This window comes from Sciurus vulgaris, assembly GCF_902686455.1.
Source record: "Sciurus vulgaris genome assembly, chromosome: 6".
Lineage (NCBI taxonomy): Eukaryota > Metazoa > Chordata > Mammalia > Rodentia > Sciuridae > Sciurus > Sciurus vulgaris.
Window position 1 is genome coordinate 85,758,297 of NC_136466.1, and position 9,769 is coordinate 85,768,065.

Here is a 9,769-nt window from a genome sequence, read left to right on the forward strand (position 1 = left end):
ATTTGGCATCCTGACATAAACATCAGTGAACATTGCCAATATACTGACTGAACTCTTGGAAAATTGGAGAAAATGATAGCTCACGGTAAGTAAAGTAGAAATGTTAAAATTGACTTGGCATGCTTGACAAACAAACTTAAAAATTCACAAACGTGGCCATGCCCTTGGATATAATACTTGAATCCGGAATATTAACAATTTAATGATGTTTTGAGGGGCAGTCTGGAAGGCACCCCATTTACCAAAACAATTAATTATTGATGCACTAGGGAGAGAAATACCTGATGTCATGCCTTCTGGCCCAATTTCTGTACTTGAGTTAGTTTTCATACCTGGAGCCCACTGGGAGAAAGAAAGAATAAAAGGAAGGAAGGAAGGAAGGAAGGAAGAAAGGAAGGAAGGAAGGAAGGAAGGAAGGAAGGAAGGAAGGAAGGGAGGGAGGGAGGGAGGGAGGGAGGGAGACACCTTCTACACTTAGGAATAACTTACTAAATGGCATTCATGGCTGTCATCTCTGAGCAGAGACAGACCAGGAAAGAGCTCTGGGGTATATAAAGAGAAAAATGGTAAATTCTGTGCCAACTTTGTAGACTCTATTGTCTTAGAAGTTTGTATAATGAGAAATAAATGTTTTTATGACACAGTAGGAAATATTACATTATTTTAAAAAAAGCCAAAACTTTGCTTCTGGTATTTTACCAGGCCCTTGTATAGGAAGAGAGAGAGAGAAAAAAAAGAGAACATAACCAGAGTAAATTAAGTAACCATACAATTGATTACAATCTGTACTACCAGTCCTAAACTTATTTGCATCGAATCCAACAAGTCATAAACAAGGAAGGTCTACCAAAAACATATTGTAACATGGGAATGTTACAGCTAAGATCAGAAAGGTGCAGGTTGAAGGAAAAACATAAGCAGCAGGAATAAGTGACCCAGACTCCCATAATACCACTGCTCTTGTACCCACCTTACCCCTCTGCCTTCACTTATTACACTATAGCGATTTCTTTTGTCCATTTGATGGAAGAGGAAAGAGACTGAACTTAATCTGCTGTTATATTACGGTCCCATTTAGGAGAGACCCTGAAAGGTAAAAATGATAGGAATTCCTCTGCATAGTAAATCTTCAGTTTTAAGACCAATTGCAGAAGCAGGGTTGGTAACTCATCCCACTCTCCTTATACTTCTAAGTTTCTCTTGAACTATCAATGTACAAGAATCATAAAAAATGTGCACAATTAGGATAGAAATGGATCAAAGTATTACAGAGGTAGACAGTAGTAAATGTTATGGTGCACGCCCTAGAAACCCCTTCAGCACTCTCAGTAGGTAATGGTTCCCTAGCACATTCTTCTACAGGAATTGCCTTCAGTCAGAGAGAGCTTCCTGACTCAAGATAATAGCTATCTTGAACTCACTTCTAACAACTGGTCAATAAAAGAATATTAAACCTGATCCACTTGTTTCAAGACTGCATGATACTAACAGGCCTTCTCTGATTCAGTGTTTCCTAATGAACAGGCTGAGTCTTCTTAAGACTGAATGACATGACATGTTCATGTTCTCTCTACACAAACACGTCCTTGACACAGCACAGATGTCAAAGGCAATGACAACTTTTCTACATGCACCTGTTCATCTCAAAGTCTGTTTCTTGTACTAAATAGTATGCACAAAATTCTGAATGTCTTTATTAGCTAACATGAGAATGGAACGATTATCTTTAGTTCAGCCTGGTGCCTGGACCTTACTGTTCAACAGGATAATTGAACATGTTCACACCCAGAAAGGCTTGGAGGTTTCAGGTACAACATTAGGAACAGGGTTGAAGGTAGAGTTCTGACCCACTCTAGCATCATTGCCCCAGTCATATTTCCTGGATACCTGGTCTTTCATTTCCAATGGAATATAGTGATCATAACTGAATATAAAGGCACATTTCGGGCACACTACAGTACTTGGTAAGTATTTATAATTCCCCAGGATAATGCCTTTTCCCTCCCACTATCCAATTTAGTGACCTATTTCTTACCTTTCTCCAACTCCAGTCACACACTCACAGTTTACCAAGAACAATAAGCATTTCTGTCCAGACTATTCTAACAAAAAGACCATGGATTCAGAGGATTAAACAATAAATACTTGTTTCTCACAGTCCTAGGGCTGGAGATTTCAAGATCAAGGCATTGAAAGATTCAGTGTTGGTCAGGAAGGGTGAGACAGCTCTATGGGTCTTTATGTTAGGGAACTGACCTCATTCATGAGGGCCCCTGAAGACTAAATCCCCTCCTAAAGTCCCCACCTCCCAGTACCATCCTATTAAGAACTCAGCATATGAAATCAGGAGGAACACACACATTAAACCATAATACCATGTCCAAGAAAGTTTTGCAACTCTGTAGTTGATCCATAAGGGTGTCCGTGGAGACTGTCACTTCTATATGCAAACCAGATTAATCTTGCTACCTTTTTCAACCTTTTTTTTTCTTTTTTAGCACTAATGGGAATTGAACTTCGGGATACTTAACAACTGAGACACATCTCCAGTCCTTTTTATTTTTTACTTTGAGATGATCTCAATAATTTGCTTAGGGCCTCACTAGGTTGATGAGATGGGCCATGAACTTGTGATCTTCTTGCCTTAGCCTTCCAAGTGGCTAGGATTAAAGGCATGCACCACATGCACTTGGCACTGTTTCTTTACTCACATTGTCTTAAAGAAATATATTAGGATAAGACTAGATGAGTATGAAATTTATTGGGAAGATACTATTAAAAAGAAAAAAGTAGGAAAGACTTAAGGGGAGGTAGGATGACCTTTTCTTTCTTTCTCTCTTTTTTTTTTTAAACAAATGGGATACATGTTGTTTTTCTATTTGTACATGGAGTCAAGGCATACCATTTGTGTAATCATAAATTTACATAGGGCAATGTGGTTTGATTCATTCTGTTATTTTTTCCCTTCCCCCCATCCCTCACACCCCTCTTTTCCCTCTATACAGTCCTTCCTTCCTCCATTCTTACCACCCTCCTTATCCCTAACCCTAAAAATAACCCTAACCCTAACGCTAACCCCTCCTACCCCCCATTATATGTCCTCATCTGCTTATCAGCGAGATCATTCATCCTTTAGTTTTTTGAGATTGGCTTATCTCAATTAGCATGATATTCTCCAATTTCATCCATTTGCCTGCAAATGCCATAATTTCATCATTCTTCATGGTGGAGTAATATTCCATTGTATATATATGCCACAGTTTCTTTATCCATTCATCAACTGAAGGGCATCTAGGTTGGTTCCACAATATGGCTATGGTGAATTGAGCAGCTATGAACATTGATGTGGCTGTATCTCTGTAGTATGCTGATTTTAAGTCCTCTGATAGGCCAAGGAGTGGGGTAGCTGGGTCAAATGGTGGTTCCATTCCAAGCTTTCTGAGGAATCTCCATACTGCTTCCCAGAGTGGCTGCACTAATTTGCAACCCCACCAGGAATGTATGAGTGTACCTTTTTCCCCACATCCTTGCCAACACCTATTGTTGCTTGTGTTCTTGATAATCGCCATTTTAATTGGGGTGAGATGAAATCTTAGGGTAGTTTTGATTTGCATTTCTCTTACTACTAGAGATGTTGAGCATTTTTTCATACATCTGTTGATTGCTTATACATCTTCTTCTGTGAAGTGTCTGTTCATTTCCTTAGCCCATTTGTTGATTGGGTTATTTGTATTCTTGGTGTAGAGTTTTTTGAGTTCTTTATAGATTCTGGAGATTAGTGCTCTATCTGAAGTATGACTGGCAAAGATATTCTCCCACTCTGTAGGCTCTTTCTTCACATTACTGATAGTTTCCTTTGCTGAGAGAAAGCTTTTCAGTTTGAATCTATCCCAGTGGTTGATTCTTGTTTTTATTTTTTGTGCAACAGGAGTCCTGTTCAGGAACTCTGATCGTAAGCCAACAAGTTGAAGGTTTGGACCTACTTTTTCTTCTATAAGATACAGGGTCTCTGGTCTGATTCCGAGATCCTTCATCCATTGTGAGTTGAGTTTTGTGCAGGGTGAGAGATAGCGGTTTAATTTCATTCTGTTGCATATGGTTTTCCAGTTTTCCCAGCATCATTTGTTGAAGAGGCTATCTTTTCTCCATTGCATATTTTTGGCACCTTTGTCTAGTATGAGAAAATTGTATTTATTTGGGTTTGTGTCCATGTCCTCTATTCTGTACCATTGATCTATCTGTCTATTTTGGTGACAATACCATGCCATTTTTGTTACTATTGCTTTGTAATAGAGTTGAAGATCTGGTATTGCGATGCCCCCTGCTTCGCTCTTTCTACTGAGGATTGCTTTAGCTATTCTGGGTTTTTTATTCTTTCAGATGAATTTCATAATTGCTTGCTCTATTTCTGTAAGGTACATCATTGGGATTTTAATTGGAATTGCATTGAATCTGTATAGCACTTTTGATAGTATGGCCATTTTGACAATATTAATTCTGCCTATCTAAGAACATGGGAGATCTTTTCATCTTCTAAGGTTTTCTTTAATTTCTTTCTTTAGTGTTCTGTAGTTTTCATTGTAGAGGTCTTTCACCTCTTTTGTGGGATTGATTCCCAAGTATTTTATTTTTTTCGATGCTATTCTGAATGGGGTAGTTTTCCTAATTTCTCTTTCTGAAGATTCATCACTTATGTATAAAAATGCATTGGATCTATAAGCATTGATCTTGTAACCTGCTACTTTACTGAATTCACTTATGAGTTCTAAGAGTTTTCTGGTGGAATTTCCAGGTTCCTCTAAATATATAATCATGTCATCAGCAAACAGGGATAGTTTGAGTTCTTCTTTTCCAATTCATATCCCTTTAATTTCTTTGGTTTGTCTAATTGCTCTGGCTAGAGTCTCAAGGATGATGTTGAATAGAAGTGGTGAAAGAGGGCATCCCTGCCTTGTTCCAGTTTTTAGGGGGAATGCTTTCAATTTTTCACCATTTAGAATGATATTGGCCATGGGCTTAGCGTACATGGCCTTTAAAATGTTAAGGAATGTTCCCACTACCCCAATTTTCTTTAGTGTTTTGAGCATGAAGAGATGCTGTATTTTATCAAATGCTTTTTCTGCATCTATTGAAATAATCATGTGATTCTTAAGTCTGTTGATGTGGCGAATGACATTTATTGATTTCTGGATGTTGAACCAACCTTGCATCCCTGGGATAAAACCCACTTGATCCTGGTGCACTATCTTTTTAATATATTTTTGTATGTGATTTGCTAAAATTTTGTTGAGAATTTCTGCGTCGATGTTCATTAAGGATATTGGTCTAAAATTTTCTTTCCTCGATGTGTCTCTGTCTGGCTTAGGTATCAGGGTGATATTGGCTTCATAGAATGAGTTTGGGAGGGTTCCCTCCTCTTCTATTTCCTGGAATACTTTGAGGAGTATTGGAATGAGCTCTTCTTTAAATCATATCACAATAATAACCGTGAATGTTAATGGCCTGAACTCATCAATCAAAAGATATAGACTGGCAGATTGAATTAAAAAGAAAAATCCAACAATATGCTGCCTGCAAGAGACTCATCTCATAGAAAGAGATACCCATGGACTAAATGTGAAAGGATGGGAAAAAAAACATACCATGCACATGGACACAGCAAAAAAGCTGGAGTATCCATCCTCATTTCAGATAATACGGATTTCAACCCAAAACTAGTCAGAAGGGATAAAGAAGGACATTACATACTGCTTAAGGGAAGCATAAATCAGCAAGACATAACAATCATAAATATCTATGCCCCGAACATTGGCTCATCCATGTACATCAAACAAATCCTTCTCAGTTCCAGAAATCAAATAGACCACAACACAATAATACTAGGCGATTTTAACACACCTCTCTCACCACTGGATAGATCTTCCAAACAAAAATTGAATAAAGAAACCATAGATCTCAATAACACAATCAACAATTTAGACTTAACCAACATATATAGAATATACCATCAAACAAAGAATGAATACACTTTCATCTCAGCAGCACATGGATCCTTTTCTAAAATAGACCATGTCTTATGCCACAAAGCTACTGTTAGCAAATACAAGAAGATAGAGATACTACCTTGTACTCTATCAGACCATAATGGATTGAAATTAGAAATAAATGACAGAATAAAAAACAGAAACTTCTCCAATACCTGGAGATTAAATAATACACTATTATATGATGAATGGATAACAGAAGACATCAGGAGGGAAATTTAAAAATTCTTAGAAGTAAACAAGAACAAAGACACATCATATCAAAATCTCTGGGACACTATGAAACTAGTACTTTGAAGAAGATTTATTTCATGGGGCATATTGAACAAAAGAAGTAGAAATGAACAAATAAACGACTTAACACTACAGCTCAAAGTCCTAGAAAAAGAAGAGCAGACCAACACCAAAAGTAGTAGAAGACAGGAAATAGTTAAAATCAGAGCCAAAATCAACAAAATTGAAACAAAAGAAGCAATCAGAAAAATTAACAAAATAAGTAGTTGGTTCTTTGAAAAAATAAACAAAATTGATAAACCCTTAGCCACACTAACAAAGAGAAAGAGGGAGAAAACTCAAATTACTAAAATTCGGAATGAACAAGGAATTATCACAACAGACACAACTGAAATACAAAACATAATTAGAAGCTATTTTGAAAATCTATACTCCAACAAAACAGAAAACCTCGAAGACATCAACAAGTTTCTAGAGACATATGAATTACCTAAACTGAACAAGGAGGACATACACAACTTAAATAAATCAATTTCAAGCAATGAAATGGAAGAGGTCATCAAAAGCCTACCAACAAAGAAAAGTCCGGGACCAGATGGGTTCTCATCCGAGGATGACCTTTTCAGTCCTCACTGTGACCTCTGTGATGGAGAGATAACTGAATAATCATCCCTTGGGTTCTAGGAGGAATGAAAGAAAAGGAAGAGTATGATTTATTACAAATATGTAATAGTTCCATAGTACATATAATTCAGTCAGCTTTTTTGCCACTGTGACTACAAAACTGACCAGAACAATTGCAGAGGAGGAAAAGTATTTGAGGGCTCAACAGTTTCAGAGATCTCAATTCATAGGCAGCAGGCTCTATTCCTTGGGGCTCGAGGTGAGCATGACATCATGGTGGAAGAATATGGCAGAGGGAAACAACTCATATGATGATCAGAAAGCAGAGAGACTCTACCCACCAGATACAAAATATATACCCCAAAGCCATTCCCCCAATGTCCTACCTCCTCTAGCCACACCCTACCAGCCTTCAGTTACCACTCAGTTAATCCCTATCAGGGGATTAATTCATTCATTGAGTTAAGGTTCTCACAACCCAAACATTTCTTCTCTAAACCTTCTTGCATTATCTCACATGTAATCTTTTGGGGGATACCTCACATCCAAACCATAACAACATTCATGGCAATTGTGGTTTCCCGTAGTCATCTAGAGCATACATTTGAAGTAACACAAAAGAACATACACACAAACACTGGTAGATTCCAATTTCAAGCCATGATGGATGTAACAAACACCAGAATCACCTTCTCAAAGTAAATATCAGTAAAAGTTAACAGAACTTATAAAGCAATCCTGTTCAAGTGTTATATCCAGGCAGAAAAGAACTGTTGCAGCAGCCATGAGAATGCACAACTCAGATCTCCTGCTGTAGGAATTATAATTGACTGACAGTCCCAGCTGCTGCATGCAGAGACCAATGTAATGTCCACACTGAGGTCATGCTTCTCAAAAACTGTTCCCTGAAAAATGACTGGACCTTCACTGTAAGACAAAAGACTCGCCAGACAACAATGACTGAAGGACTCATCATTATCCTGACCAGAACTTTATCAGAACGTGTTTCACCTGAAACACTATCAAACCCTCCATCTTTCCCTTTCTCCTTCACAGGAATCCCCTTATCAGTCCTGGATCTTTTTCCTTTTCTTTGTGACAATCTTTTTCTATTTATGAAAATAAATCTAATTCTGTCTTGATGTCTGCCTCTAAGACAAAGTAAAATAATGCAAATGATTACAAGTTTAGTTCAAAAGTACAGGCAGTAATATCAAGTTTTAAGCCTGGCTCTCTCACTACCCAGCAGCAAAAAAGATGCAATCTTGAATAGAGGGTGAGACACTGGTACTAAGAGATGCTCAGCTTCTAAATATTTCACGAGTTATGATCCCCAAAAATGTCCTTGTAGAAGAGAATACCACTGCAGACACAATAATACACATATTATAAAGACAGTGGGAGAAGAAAGGAATGCATTTGACCCAGTTGGACACTCTTGTTACTCCTCTGCTCTAACATAATTGCGGGTAGACACATTCAGCAACACTGTCCTAGGAAGTTTATGATTACTAAGAGGTCAGAATACTTATGAATGAAGGTTTGGGTCACTCCATCAAGTAAGCTACCAATCCCACAGAGGTGACAGTTGAGGGCGAAGGAGGAGAGAGGTGATGACTATAATAAACAATAGTGACAGGGGCCCTGTTTGCTCAGTCAAGTACTTAGTTTTCTCTCACACATATAAGACCACGGGAATCATAGAAAAGCTGCTACTTGAATACATATGGTGTGGTAGACCTTAGAGTGGGGCAGGTACCAAGGCCATAATAACAGATCACTCAGATGTCCTGCTGCAGAAAGCATAAAAGATAGAGGATCTTATGCGTACACTCTGAATCTACTCTCCTTCCCCACCAATGCCAAACTTCATATGGAGTGTTCCCAACTATGATGGATTATGGCTTAAAGACTTCTGTCTTCTCCTGGGCAATCTGGACTAAAAGTTCTCTAAATGTTTGAATGAAACTCTCATGGAATTGTACTGAAAGTTGTGATTACGTTCGCCACAGTCTCCTTCCCTCCCTCTATCTTTACAGGAATATGACTTGAGTTCCAATCTGATGGTTCTCCTCTCTCCTCTGGTTTCTTCCCCTTATTCCTCACAGTCATTTCCCCTGATGCTTCTTTTGTGCGTGCAATTCTACACTGACTTTTCCTTCTCAGAGGAAATGAACTAACACTTGTGTAAATCCAATAGAAAGGAAATGCTTGAAGTAAGCTTCATGTTCATACTAGTTTCTGAATACATACACTTTATGTATTGAAATTTGGGAAGTTATAGTCCAAACACAATATGATCTGCTGAATTTTAAGGCAGATAGGAAGTTCTACACCCATAGATTTCCAGGATACAAAGCAAAGAAACGATAGCAATATGTAGACTATTTGTTCCAGAATTCTGTGTGTAGTTTCCCACCTTAAGAATTAAGGGCAGAACTACACATGTGCAGTGAGTCTTAATAAAACCTAACAGAGAGAAACTGCTATAGGGTGAAAACTAATGGAGAAACCATAGGTCATGTGAAGGTGGTGGGTTGTGGAGTTACAACTTATCCAAGACTTTCTAAAATGTATTATCTCCAGTGGTCAGCACACAATAAAAATAGGAGGCATGGAAAACATGTGACTAATAATCAAATAAAATTGCATTGACATATCTCCAAGGTAACCCAGACTTAAGAGTTATCCAAAATGACTAAAATAACAATAATAAATATAATAAAATTATTTCAGGGAAAGTCAGACATAATAAATGAGCAGATGGGGACTCAAAAAAGTGTTTAAAAAAATCTCTAAAAGTGAATCAAATGGAAATGCAATGATACAAATTATGGTATCCAAAGTGAAAAATTTACTGAACAAGA